This window comes from Mytilus californianus, unplaced genomic scaffold, assembly GCF_021869535.1.
Source record: "Mytilus californianus isolate M0D057914Y unplaced genomic scaffold, xbMytCali1.0.p SCAF_7, whole genome shotgun sequence".
NCBI lineage: Eukaryota > Metazoa > Mollusca > Bivalvia > Mytilida > Mytilidae > Mytilus > Mytilus californianus.
Window position 1 is genome coordinate 87,191,830 of NW_026262723.1, and position 14,168 is coordinate 87,205,997.

Consider the following 14,168-nt stretch of genomic DNA (forward strand, 5'->3'; position numbering starts at 1 on the left):
TTGAAATAGATAATCACACATTCAAGTATAATCCATACCGTATTGGCGCGATAATTTTGATTAGATTTGTTGGAATTTTTTTTCAAACATCTGAACCATCGAAAATTATATTTGATTTGTTTGTTGAAACTGCTTTTCCAAATCAACGAACTGCATATTATTGATGGAACGACTGTTACTTTTTTTGAAAAGTAATTATTGCCAAAAAGGAGTAAACAGAAGCGCATGATAACACGTCCAAACATTATATGTAGATATTATTACTATTTCTGACCAAAACACTTTGTAGAAAAATCATACGGATTCGTTAAAGCATTCAGGAGTTATCACAAGGTATATGAAAAATTAGTGAATGTCAGACTAAGATAGTCTTATCATAACTTTAAAATAACTTATCTGAATTCGAAATGAAGGGCCCCATGTGAGCTTATGCCATCACTTGGCGTCCGTCGTCGTCCGTCGTCTGTCGTCGTCGTCGTCTGTTGTCTGTCGTCGTCTGTCGTCGTAAACTATTTCAAAAATCTTCTCCTCTGAAACTACTGGGCCAAATACCTTCAAACTTTAACTAAATGTTCCTTAGGGTATCTAGTTTATAAATTGTATCCGAAGTTGTGATCCATCGACAAACATGGCCGCCATGACTAAAAATAGAACATAGGGGTAAAATGCAGTTTTTGGCTTATATCTCAAAAACTAAAGCATTTAGAGCAAATCTGACGTGGGGTAAAATTGTTCAGTTGGTCAAGATCTATCAGCTCTGAAATTTTCAGATGAATCGAACAACCAATTGTTGGGTTGCTGCCACCGAATTGGTAGTTTTAACAAAATTTTGCAGTTTTTTGTTATTATTTTGAATATTATTATAGATATATATAAACTGTAAGCAGCAATAATGTTCAGCAAAGTAAGATCTACAAAAAAGTTAATATGACCAAAATTGTCAATTGACCCCTTAAGGAGTTATTGCCCTTTAAAGACAATTTTACACAATTTGTTCATCAAGTTTGCTAACATTTAAAAATCTTCTCCTCTGAAATACAGGTGAGCGATTCAGGCTCTTGAGAGCCTCTTGTTAGTTAACATTGGGCTTTTAACGTACTAGCTTTCAATACTAAAAAACTCACCAAAGATACCAGGCGTATAACAACGACTACTCTTGGATCCGTACTATCTGTCTGATGTCTATTTGTTAGTTGTTTTTGTTATTAGTACCGATCTAATGAGTCGGGCCCTTTCCAACTGTTTTTACAGTGTGTTCTAATGTTCTCATGTTGTGCTGTTACATCACTTGCATATGTTAGGGACATGTTTGAGCATCTTTAAACATGTTTAACCCCGCCACAATGTTTAAGTGTCTGTCCCGAGTAAAGAAACAGTAGTCCGGTAGTTGTGGTTTTTTCATCACGTAAGAGTATGGAATTATAACATCAGGCATAAGAGATAAAACACATGTAATAAACCAAGTAATTAGATATCTGATATAAATGCAAAATACGACAGTTTGTCAAAAAAATTAAAAAAGAATTCCAAAAGAATGACAACAGTCACACCCTTATCGAAAAATCAATATTTCACACAGACCACACTTACAAAAAGTTTTTAATTACATAAATAAATTGTTATTTCATAAAAAGAAAAAACTCAACGCAGACAAACACATGAGTTTGGAACGATTTAAAGCGATTTAATGCTAAACATTGTTGCCTCGTTGATATTTTGTTTTCGATCTATGAGATAATAGCTTGAGATAATATTTTGTTGTTGTATGTCGACGAAGAAGATATTGTGTGCCAGAAATAAGTATAGGCTCTCAAATCAATGACTGCTGAAACTACAGTTGCAATTACAAAAACTGTTGCCATCGCTTCGAAAAAAAAGCCATCAGAGGCTTTACCAATTGAAAAGTATCTACAGCATTCTCCAAAATGAGTTTACAAGTCACGTCTTGTTTCCGGACAAATATGATGAACCGCAATTTTGGCTGAAGACGATGACCCAGAGTTGGTGGAGTTTATGAATAAACTTGATAAATCCAATACAAAGTTAGAGAAAACGCAAAAAAGTAGATAAGAATAGATTTAGGTAGGAGATAGAACATAATAAAAAGGAACTAACAGTATATGGAGAAAGGTGAGAAAAAAGTGGGGCATTAAATTTGTACGATTTAATACAAATAAAAAGCTTTAATAGAAAGTAGGTAAGCAGCTTTGGGAAACTAGTTTACAATTAAGTATGTGCTTATGTTTGAATGTTCTCCGAGTTGTCTTGTGACGTATAATTTTGCATTTATATAATCTCTTTTGTATTGTATTGTCAAACATGGTTGATTGATTGTTGTTGGCTTTACTTCCAATAGCAAATATTTCATGCATGTTTCAGGACGAGAGAAATTAACTAAAAATACAATAAGTATAGGATTTGTCAAAGTGGTCGACCTGGATGAATGGCTAGAAATTCGGACTGTCACTGTCACTGGAAAGTGGGGGTATATTGGATTGGGACAGAAATTTAGCAATGCAACAGCTTACCTACAGATGTCTTAGAGAGTTGTTGCAAGGGTTTCCAAAGTGCAGAGACCGTGGCACTCCCTCTGCTAGCGGCATCGTACTGAACGTCCCCATTCTGACTGGACGTGGCTGCAAACGGACGCCCACTATGACAGGGGTTTGATTGTCGGGTTGAAGAGACCAATGATGACCATATTTCTGTATCCCAGTCACCTGTTGTTGTTTTCATACATTTACGTCAGCCAAAATATTAAAAGACCGTTTTGCTGATCTCTAATTGTTTGTGTCAGTTCGGTTGCTGTTTCTTCGACAGAATCAAAAATTCGTCTTGCTAAATGTGACATATATAGACTTGTAGATATTTTAGGTGTTTTACAGTTATGTAAATTGATGCTCATCAATGGAAATTCTTATCCCACATAATGAATTTCAAAACATATATAATAAATTCGTTTTGGACATCTTTTACCGAATTATTTGACATTAAAATCAATACATGTAAATGTAGAATGTCACCGAATAAGACATGTCACGAAGTTTGTACTTGCATTAACAACACGACGGGTGCCACATGTGGAGCAGGTTATATAGAAATAAGATGTGGTATGAGTGCCAATGAGACAACTCTCCATCCAAATCACAATGTGGAAAAAGTTAACAAGTATAGGTCAAAGTACGGCCTTCAACACGGAGCCTTGTCTCACACCGAACAGCAAGCTATAAAGGGCCTCAAAATGACTAGTTTAAAACAATTCAAACAGGAAAACCAACGGTCTTATCTATATAAAAAAACGAAAAACGAGAAACACTTAAGACCACATCAACAAACGACAGGCCTGAAAGGTGCAAACAAATGCAGCGGGTTTTAAACGTTTTAACAGGCGCCATCCTTCATCCTAACCTGAAATAGTAGTGTATCATTACAACATAGAAAAGCACACTATAAAATATCAATTGAAATGGCTTAACTCAATCAAAAAGACATATTAACAAAAACAAGTAAACATACACTGAACGAATAAATTTGATCTATGCCACAATATAAATACAATAGTAAATACAAAAGGGGGGATGTAAAACAATGTCAAAAAGACAACTATAACCTTGGACAAAATGGCGTTAAATAAAGTAACGTACACAGGTAAATTTAAATATAATAATTTTGTAGTTAAGAGTACGGAGATATTGTTTGTTTTTCCAAAGCACATGAGTTCTCCCCTTTTTTGATGGGATTCGTGTATCTCGGTCTTTAGTATTCTATATTGTGTTCTGTAAATAGAGGCAATAGTAGTATACCTCTGTTCAATAGTCATAAATCGATTTAACTGAAACAAATCCGGGTCACAAACCAAAACTGAGGGAAACACATCAATTATACGAGGAAACAAAATGGAACAACAGAAACACTGAACTGCTACAAAAACAAACATCAACATACTGTTTGTCTTTTGGTCGTTTTTGCCTTGGCGTTGACAGTTTGTCAATGTTTTTCAACGCCTTATTTGTTTGAATATCCTTTGGTATCTTCCGCCTCCTTTTTAATTTAAAAATCAGATGTGGTATGACTGCCAATGATTGACTGATGGTTGCTTGACGTCCAGTAGCAAATATTTCATGCATGTTCAGGACGAGAACAAATTAACATTAAATACAATATGTAAGTTCTATAGTAGAGACTGTCTGGGATGAAGGTATGGGAAATTTGGACTGCCACTAGAAACTGCTGAGGGTACATCAGAAAAGGACGGAAGTTTTGCCTTACAACAGGCCACCTACGGACTCCCTCAAAGAGTTGTTGCAAGGGTTCTTTAAACAAAACCTGCAGGCACTCTTTTACATGAGACATCGGATTTAACGTCCCCATTTTGACCGGGCATGGCTGCGTACTTGTACATCCCGCATAGCCAAACGGAAGCCTCACTTCGGCGAGGGTTTTACTGTCGGTCGGAAAAAGACCAAAGTGACCATATTTCTTTTCCCCATTCGATCTTAGGCGTTGGTTGGTAATGAGACAACTATCCACCAGAGATCATATGACGTTAAATCATAATTTGATTACATGCGATAGTCAATGTAGGCCATCTGTGGCTTAAATGTACAGAAAACTAGATATTTTTTTCTTATGAATATTTGAGGAATAAACATCTGTTCAATGCAAATTATTATGATAATATTATGAATTGATTTATATCCAATTTATTTGTCCAAAACTCAGTCAATAACCATAAAATGTCGGAAGCACTGAGGGGAGTCATCAAGAAACGGGCATTAATAAATTTATGACAGCAGAACAATGTGCAGAAACAATTTAATAGTGCCGGAAAAAAGCCAATATGGGAAGACATGAAAGTACTAATGCAGTAATCCTAGTTGCTGAAATAACTGGTACATTTCATTCCTTTTTCTCCTATTGTTACTCTGCTTTTTTCATCACGTAAGAGAATGGAGTATAACACCAGGTATAGGAGATAAAACACATGTAATAAACCAAGTAATTAGATATCTGATATAAATGCAAAATACAACAGTTTGTCAAAAAAAATGAAAATGAATTAAAAAAGAATGACAACAGTCACACCCTTATCGAACAGTTTATATTTCACAGAGACAACACTTACAAAGCGTTTTTAATTAAATAAATAAATTGTTATTTCATAAAGAGAAAACTCAACGCAAACAAACACATATGAGTTTGGAACGAGAATAGGGCGATTTAATGTTCAACATTGCTGCCTCGTTGTTATTTTGTTTTCGATCTATTAGATTATAGCTTGAAATAATATTTTGTTGTTGTATGTCGACGAAGAAGATATTTTGTGCCAGAAATAGTATAGGCTCTCAAATCAATGACTGCTGAAACTACAGATGCAATTACAAAAACTGTTGCCATCGCTTCGGAAAGAAAGCTTGTTAGAGGCTTTACCAATTGAAAAGTTTCTACAGCAATCTCCTAAATGAGATTAAAAGTCATATCTTGTTTCCGGACAAATATGATGAACCGCAATCATTGGTTGAAGACGATGACCTAGAGTTGCAAGGGTTTTCTCCTATTGTTACTCTGCTGCAGCCATTTAAGACATTTCAAATAAATAAGTAAGTAAATAACGAAATAAACTCCATTTTGTCTTGCCTTGTCAACGACTTGTTAAATTTTGTGATTAGGTCAGTTTAAGGGGAGCCACTTAAGGTAAATGCATGATATTTGGTATGCAGTTGTATAATCATAAGCACGTCTTATTTCCATGAATATTTTTTGTCTCCGCCCTTTCAGTCATGGTCTGTTGAATTTGATACTCAGGCATAGTTTACATGTTTTTTGTGATTAGGTCAATTTAAGGGGAATCAATTATGATAAGCCAACGATGTTTGGTATACAGTATTATCGGTGTTCCAACTGTCTGCATCACTGTGCTCAGCTCTTCATAAAATTGCATATCCCGGCTTTGTGACGTCAAATACAATAACCCGGCCTAAATAGCTTTGACCCGGACATATCACCGACGTTGGTAAGTTTGACCCCAAGTCATCTTCCGGTTTGCTTGTGAAACAAAGAAAACCCTTGTTTCTATCATGCAAACTACACAAATACAATCCGATAAATCGATTTTCATATTTTTAACATATTTATATTGTAAAATATTAGCTGCTCGACGCAATATGAAACGTTTTTGAACTCGTTCGCTGCGCTCACTCGAAAAAAAACTTTCTTATTGTGACTCGCAGCTGATATGCTACAATATCAATAAGCAGAAAAACTGATAATCGATACGTATTAGCATTGGCATATCTGATTTCCTATGAAATTATTTAGCCCTGTACTTTTTTACTCATGGTTCATTGAATATTTTGTACCTTTCAAAGTACACGTATTACTATTTTAATTTCAACACTTGCATTTTACTATCAAATTGACATAAAAGCGAGTCATATGTATATGGAAAAAAAAATTGTTTGTCCTTCGTAGGAATTTGCTGCAAATAATGATTTACATTTATTTTTTATGTTTAGATATGTTCTCTTCAACTGTGTAACTGTAGTTTTATATGAAAAAGTCATTTTTGTTCTAGCTTTTTTCTTAACCAAGTACTTTCAAAACCTGAATGTACTTAAAAGTCATCTCGAAAAAAGATAATTATTATTGTTGCATGTTACTATATCGTTAGACCATTATAAAATTAATGCCCTATCGACTTAATCTTCTTGTCTTGCGCTTTTTGCTTTTCTTTTAAGGATTACAGGTGACAATCAATTATCATGTTCCATAACTTGGTAGGATTTTAACGTGTATTGTCATCTGGCGTTCGTAGTTATATTCTTGTCAATAATAAACTGGACAAAAAAACTATTTGAAACAAATCTGATAAGACTTTTTAAATTGAATTCTAAGCAAACATGCAATGTTTGTTCCTTTTCTATCCTATTATTAATTAACGTCCAATCTTATAAGGTATAATTCCTCTTAAGCTGACGTAATACTGATAACGTACGTTGTCAAGACTTTGAACTTTATTGTCTACGTAACGATAAACAAGCGTACTAAATGTGTGATAGATACTCCTTCTTGGATACTCTAAATAGTAGGGAACACAGATGTAAATCAAATTGTTTTTCAATCACATAATTAAGTAAACAACATTGCGTTTTAATCACATAGTATATCAAATATAATGGTTGACGCCCAGATTAGGTAAGATAATGTTGCTCAATATTTAGTTTCCTGGACTGATGGACTTGACGGCAATAGCTACAAATGGTGACTTAACACTGAAGAAAAAGTGATCAGCATAGTGGTGTTTCTCATTGACAACAAATTTGTTGAAAGGTCCCATTAATATATCCCCCTGAACTAAAGATAAAAGAAACCACAGATACAGCTTTCTCCGCCTCATTACTAAACATACACATCGAATTTGACTACAGTGGTCATCTCAGTGCCAGATTCTAAGACAAACGAAACGATTTCAATTTAGAAATTATAAATTTTCCTCACCTATTAAAGCAGCAAAATACCAACTTCACCCGCGTATACATTTCTCATCTGATTGATATACAAGAGCTTGTGGCTGCCACTCAAACTGTGTTATACGTCATAGGTGTCTAGCAAAACATTAATGAGCCAGGATTTTGTCAAAGAACGACAAGTTCTTTTTCTTATAAAATTCAATGGAAAGTATTAAGATCTATGAAATAAATATTCAGATAATACAAGATGGTCTTGAGTTATAGAATATAGGTGCTGAAGTTGTGTATCTTATTTTTTACTTCACAGTTTTCTCGTTATTTGTCTTTGTGCTATTATATTCCTTTTGGTTGTACGACTCTTGACGTGGCTCGGTATTTATGAATCCAGCTATCGGTTTTTTGCGTTCTTGGTGCGAGTGGGTCCAGAGGTGTAATTAATTATCCGCACTTGATCAACATATACACCTCTTAGTGTCAACAGAGGTAAAATTGGCGATCATAAGTCTGATAACCCTTGGAGACATTAAAACAGTTACTTGGAGGACCATGTGGAGTATACAATAAAGAGTTTTAATATCTCACCTGCGACATTGCGAGACAAAGGGATTAATTTCCGGCGGAGGCGTTAACTATTTGTATGAAGCTTTATATTTCAGGGGGTCGCAGACCTGGATGCAACTACAACTACTTTTTGTGGGCGTCTTTGATAGATTAATTTGTATATATAAATTAGATGTGGTATGTGTGTGAATTCTTTAGTCAGTTGTAATGTAAATTTGTGATGTCTGCAAATATTACGGAACTATAAACAACTGTCATACAAGTGGGATGTTTAGCTAGTTATAAAACCAGGTTTAACTATCATCGGAAAATGCCTCTTCCAAGACAGGAATATGACAGTTGACTTTCATTTGTTCTGTTGGTTGATAAAGTTTTACGTTTGATTTTTGTTAGATTTATGGACTTCCCCATTTTGATTTTACCTTGGAATTCGGTATTTTTGTTAACATTTTGAACAGGATCGCCTTCAAGTACAATAGTTTGATTAATGATATAAGTTGCTACTGATTCAATAATAAGGTTTTATTACGAGTCGTCTGAGCTTGTTCCCTCTCCAAACACTTACAGAACCTGAATGTATTATTTTAATGTCAACTCGAAAAGGATAATTATCAATGTTGCATGTTATTAGCTCGTTAGACCATTATAAAATTAATGCTATCGCGTCCTATCGACTTTATTTTCTCGACTTGCGCTTTTTGCTTTTCTTTCAGGGATTAAAAGGTGACAATTAATTGTGTAGTTCCATAACCTTGTAGGATTTAAACGTTCTGTTGTTGTCTTGCGTTGGTAAAGTAATATTCTTCTTATCAACAATAAACGAGACAAACTTACTTTAAAAAAATGATTGGACTTTTTGAGTTAAGTTCCAAGCAAATATGCAATGTCTGCTCATTTTCTATCCTATTATCAATTAATATCACATCTTTGAAGGTGACAATTAATTGTGTAGTTCCATAACCTTGTAGGATTTAAACGTTCTGTTGTTGTCTTGCGTTTGTAAAGTAATATTCTTCTTATCAACAATAAACGAGACAAACTTACTTTAAAAAAATGATTGGACTTTTTGAGTTAAATTCCAAGCAAATATGCAATGTCTGCTCATTTTCTATCCTATTATCAATTAATATCACATCTTTGAAGGTATTGTTCTTCTAAACAGAAACCTGACGTGCATGTGTAATACTGACATTGTACGTTGTCAAGACTGCACTATATTGTCTAGTAACGGTAAATAATCTTACTAAATATGCAATAGATACTGAATCCTTCTTTCTCAGATCGAATTAAAACAAAAATTGTGTTTTAAGGTAGCGGAGGTGTCTTCCTCCATCTTTGGTTTGAAATAGCAGATGATAATCGGTCTAGATCTTTAATGAAATGTGCAAATTTCGAGAGTAGTATGTAATTCATGTGTAAGAATTTTCATGTTAATATAGAAAATTATGTGTTTTATCATATTTTACGGCTGTATTTTACAAAAAACAGAATACATTTGTTTGATTCACTTTTTCAACTTTGTCACACAAGGGAAGATAACCCAGATAAAGTAGCTTTTATAATAGAATGTGTTGTGAATTTACCTGTTTTCTGAACTGATGTTTTCGTACCGTCGTTATTCGTTTGGGCACACATTGTCATAAAATTGAGAAGAAAATCTTCTATTGACACTAGGCACTTTAAGGGGAAAACAAACCTGGTCCAACAGATAAAAAAGATAATAAATCATTATTCCCTTAAAAAAACAAGCCAAAATGGTTCCGAATTTAGGACAGGTATAGTTGTATATGGTGGGATTAAACCTGATGTTTAAGTATTCAAGCTTCACTGTAAATAACAAAAGTCAGCGATAATTTTATAACAGTAATTTCCAGAGGTAAATTAATTTGTACTTTTATATTTTACGAAGAATTGAAGTTTAATCCTTACAAAGATTACGGAAGAACAACTGAAATTGACACTGCCATAACTATAAGTTCCAGGGTCACCATCAGATTCCACCATAGACATCTAATCTGAAATCTTACCGATTGTGTTCTGTTTCCGATTGTAAAATACTGAATAAGTATGGATTCGAATGGCGGATTATGCATGCAAAGCAAGATATTCTGAATTGTCGACGCACCTGGTCTTGCTCCTTTCGGAGTTCATGCGATTCCCTCAGTTTTTGTTAGCTACCTAAATTTATCTTCCTAATTAATTTATAATATTTGAACATTAGTAAACTAGACAAAGTGTTGCCTTAATTTCTGTTCCATCAATCCACAAGGAGTTGTATCAACAACAAAAAAAACAAACCCGTGCCAAGAAAAGAGAGTCAGGACCATGGTTTTCGACTGAGATTATATATAGGTGAGGGGTTGCACAGGGGGTAGCAATTCCCACTTCCCTCCCCTATTCTCCCACTTCCCTCTCCTATATTCCAACTTCCCTTCCTAATTTGGTAAAAATGTAGTATTTATGTCAGAAAAAGCAAAATAACGTGTAAAACCCAATTAAAATCAAGGCTAAGTTAACAGATACAAGTTCCACAAACAACACAAAATAACCAAAAAATGAACGTGCTCAGAGAGTCAAAAATAAGCGAGCAAATGCATAGACCAAAAGTACTTGTAAATGGGTTGGGAATGATCAAACCGACTAGGATTAACCTACCACCTCCACATGCTTATACCCATTCCACAATATGACAGTTGTCACTTGTTTCTTAGGTGTGATGTTTTTTATGCGCCTGTCCAAAGTCAAGAACCGTGGTCATTTATCATGTGTCATTAAAAGTTTTAGTTCACTATAAAATTATGACGAATTGCCATCGTTCTGTAACCATGGATTGTTTACCAATTTTCTTGGGTCCTTTCAGAGTTCCCTGCTGGGTGTGAGTTCCACATGTTGAAGACCTCGTGGCAACCACTGAATTTTGTTTCTGTAGTCACCAGTGGTCATGCGCTTGTGCATAGTATTGTTGTTCCTCATATCCGTTCTTTTTCTATAGTGTTGGATATACGTATTGTTTTTTTTAGAGGCTGCGAAATTCCTCGATTCCGGCATCGGCGGTGTCAACATTTAGGTTCAGTCTGTGGTTAAAGTATTTCTAGACATCAATAACTTTGTCAAACCTACATGGAATTTTATGAAATTTGGAGATTCTTGTTTATGACCAAAAGACAGTATCCAGATCAAAATTTTTAAAATATTTATTTTCATTTATCCCTGTTTTCCTGATAAATGGACTTTGTTTTTTTTACATTCAGTAAACATTCAGATATAGTCTGAGGTTAATTTTTTTCAGTCATCATTAACTTTAAGAAACCTTCATGGAAATTTATAAAATTTGGACAGAAGCTTGTTTATGACCAAAATATTTATTTCCGTATTTTACTGATAAATGGACTGTGATTTTTTACATGCAGTTAACAAGTAGATACAGTCTGAGGTTAAAGTCAAACCTGGCTTCATAGAGTTTTATGAAACATTGGCAGAAGCTTTTTAATGATTAAGAGATAATATCTGAAGCTTTCATTTTTAGTATTTTTCTGATAGATGGGACTTCGTTTTTTACAGTTTTTACAGACAGTCTGGGATTAGTTTGACATGATAACTTTGTAAACCTTCATAAATTGTTATGAAACTTGGACAGAAGCTAATCTTCAAGAACCAAGCTGACATAGCACTTTTTTTTAAATTCTGTATTCTATTGATAAATGAACTCACTTTTTAAATCAACATTACACTTTTACACTGACAGCAGCAATCGCAGGCGTGACACAAGGTTCCATGGAACCCCATACGAATATTTTGGGGATTTTACCACTATGATCTTAGAAAACAATCTTGTTCGAAGTTTTTATTTGTTACACCTGTCTTTGGTTTCGTCTTTGGACAGGCACATACAATTCTGGGATTGCGATAAACATGATATTGATAAAAGCGATCAAAAACGGACGTTGGGACTAGTAGCTAAGGTCAGCTAAAAGAGAGGTGAAAGATATCAAAGGGACATTCAAACTCGTCAGTCGAAAATAAACTGACAACGCCATGGCAAAAAAAAAAGAAAAAAGACCAACAGACAAACAACAGTACAAAACAAAACACAACATAGAAAACTAAAGACTGATGGATACGAACCCCACCAAAAAATGGGGGTGATCTCAGGTGCTCCGGAAGGGTAAGCAGATCCCGCTTCACATGTGGCACCCGTCGTGTTGCTCATGTCGTGTTAGTACACAAAGTATTTCTTGCAGACTGTTTAGGTTTATGGTTTACTTTGTAAATAATAATAAGCAAATCAGCTTCCTCTTTGACTAGCTGTTGGTAAGCGTGGCATCATCCTTCTTCACTGTCAACAATAGTCATACATTGATTCTTTTTTCAAACACACAAAATACAAGCTCATAAAAAGATATACTGTGCTTAAAACAACGATCTAATAACTTAGACCCTTGCTTGAGGTTTTTAAGAATTTCTGAAAGGTGTTCCTTATTGCAATGAGATAGATGTAATAATTATCACGTGCAGTCCTCTCATTTTTCCGGTAAATGTGTATCCTTTCGACAATCGGAGCCATGACGGAAATATCTGTATAAGAGAGTCGAAGGATACCAAAGGGACATTCAAACTCATCAGTCGTAAATAAAATGACAACGCCATGGCTAAAAAAGGAAAAGACAAACAGACAAACAACAGTACACAAAACACAACATAGAAAACTAAAGATTGAGCAACACGATCTCAGGAGCTCAGTGAATGTATTTATCTAAATAGAAAACGGAAACGCATTCCGTCGAAATCCGGCACCGGACGTTTTTAGATCATTTGAGCCAATTAAGACCAATTTACGATTTGAAATGGTTGGTATTGACTACCTAAGAATGTCTTAGTGTGTTTTTTTAGAATTTCAAATGTGACGTCACTTTATGCGTTGAGGCTTTGGCTAACTCGGCTGTGTATTTTTATGTGTTGGATTAAGTTGTTTTATGTAGGTATCCGTTTTTATTCTGTAGTTAGTCCCCACTTCGGTTTTATCATGTATATCTATTATATAGTCATTTTATAAAATCAACTGTTTGCAAAATTATAAATTATTATAAATAATAAGGATGTTCTTGTCCCAGGTAGAAAACCCTGGTCGTGTTAGGCGCAACTTTTTGGAAGTTTTGGTCCTCGGTGCTCTTCAGCTTTGTACTTGTTTTGGCTTTCAAACTTTTTTCATCTGAGCGTCACTGGTTGGTCTTGTGTGGACGAGACGCACGTCTGGCGTATTGAATTTTAAGCCTAGTACCTTTTGTTAGCTATTATTCGTGTGTTTCTTTGTCCTATATGTTCTCCCATTTATTTGTTTTGTGGTCCTGTCATGTGAAGTTGTCGTTTTGGTGTTGTGTTTGACGTTGTCATAAAAGCGGGAGGTTTGGCATGCCACAAAACCAGGTTCAATCCACCATTTTTTCTTAAAATGTCCTGTACCAAGTCAGGAAAATGGTCATTGTTATCTTATAGTTCGTTTCTGTGTGTGTTACATTTTAATGTTGTGTTTTTGTTGTGTCGTTGTTCTCCTCTCATATTTGATGAGTTTCCCTAAGTTTTAGTTTGTTACCCGGATTTGTTTTTATCTCTATCGATTTATGAGTTTCGAACAGCGGTATACTACTGTTGCCTTTATTTAGAAATATTTAGGTCGATTTTGGCTATTTACATCTGTTTAGTTTCATTCTCATTAAGAAAAAATCCGGCCCTCTTTACTCCCGGTTACCGCATCCCCTTACTCCCGGGTCCCGCCCCCTTTGTACACCGCCTCATAAGTAATAGAAGGATTGAAATGCATCAACAAGGTTACGTGTGAAATTCTCAAGTTAATATCCACCATGTATTTTCATTAATTTCAAATGGTATAATTCCTATGCAAATTTCCTAACAACGCTCATTTTGCTTTTTTTGATTCGAGCGTCACTGCTGAGTGTTTTGTAGACGAAACGCGTGTCTGGCGTATGCAGTTTTATCCTGGTAAATATGATGCGTTTATTTTCACAATAACAGGTGTCAGCAGAAGCTGTAACACACAAATTAATGCTATTTCTAAACACACGAGGTCCGTAATTAAATATTGAAAATAAAACTCTAGCAAGGATACTCATAATTTTAAAA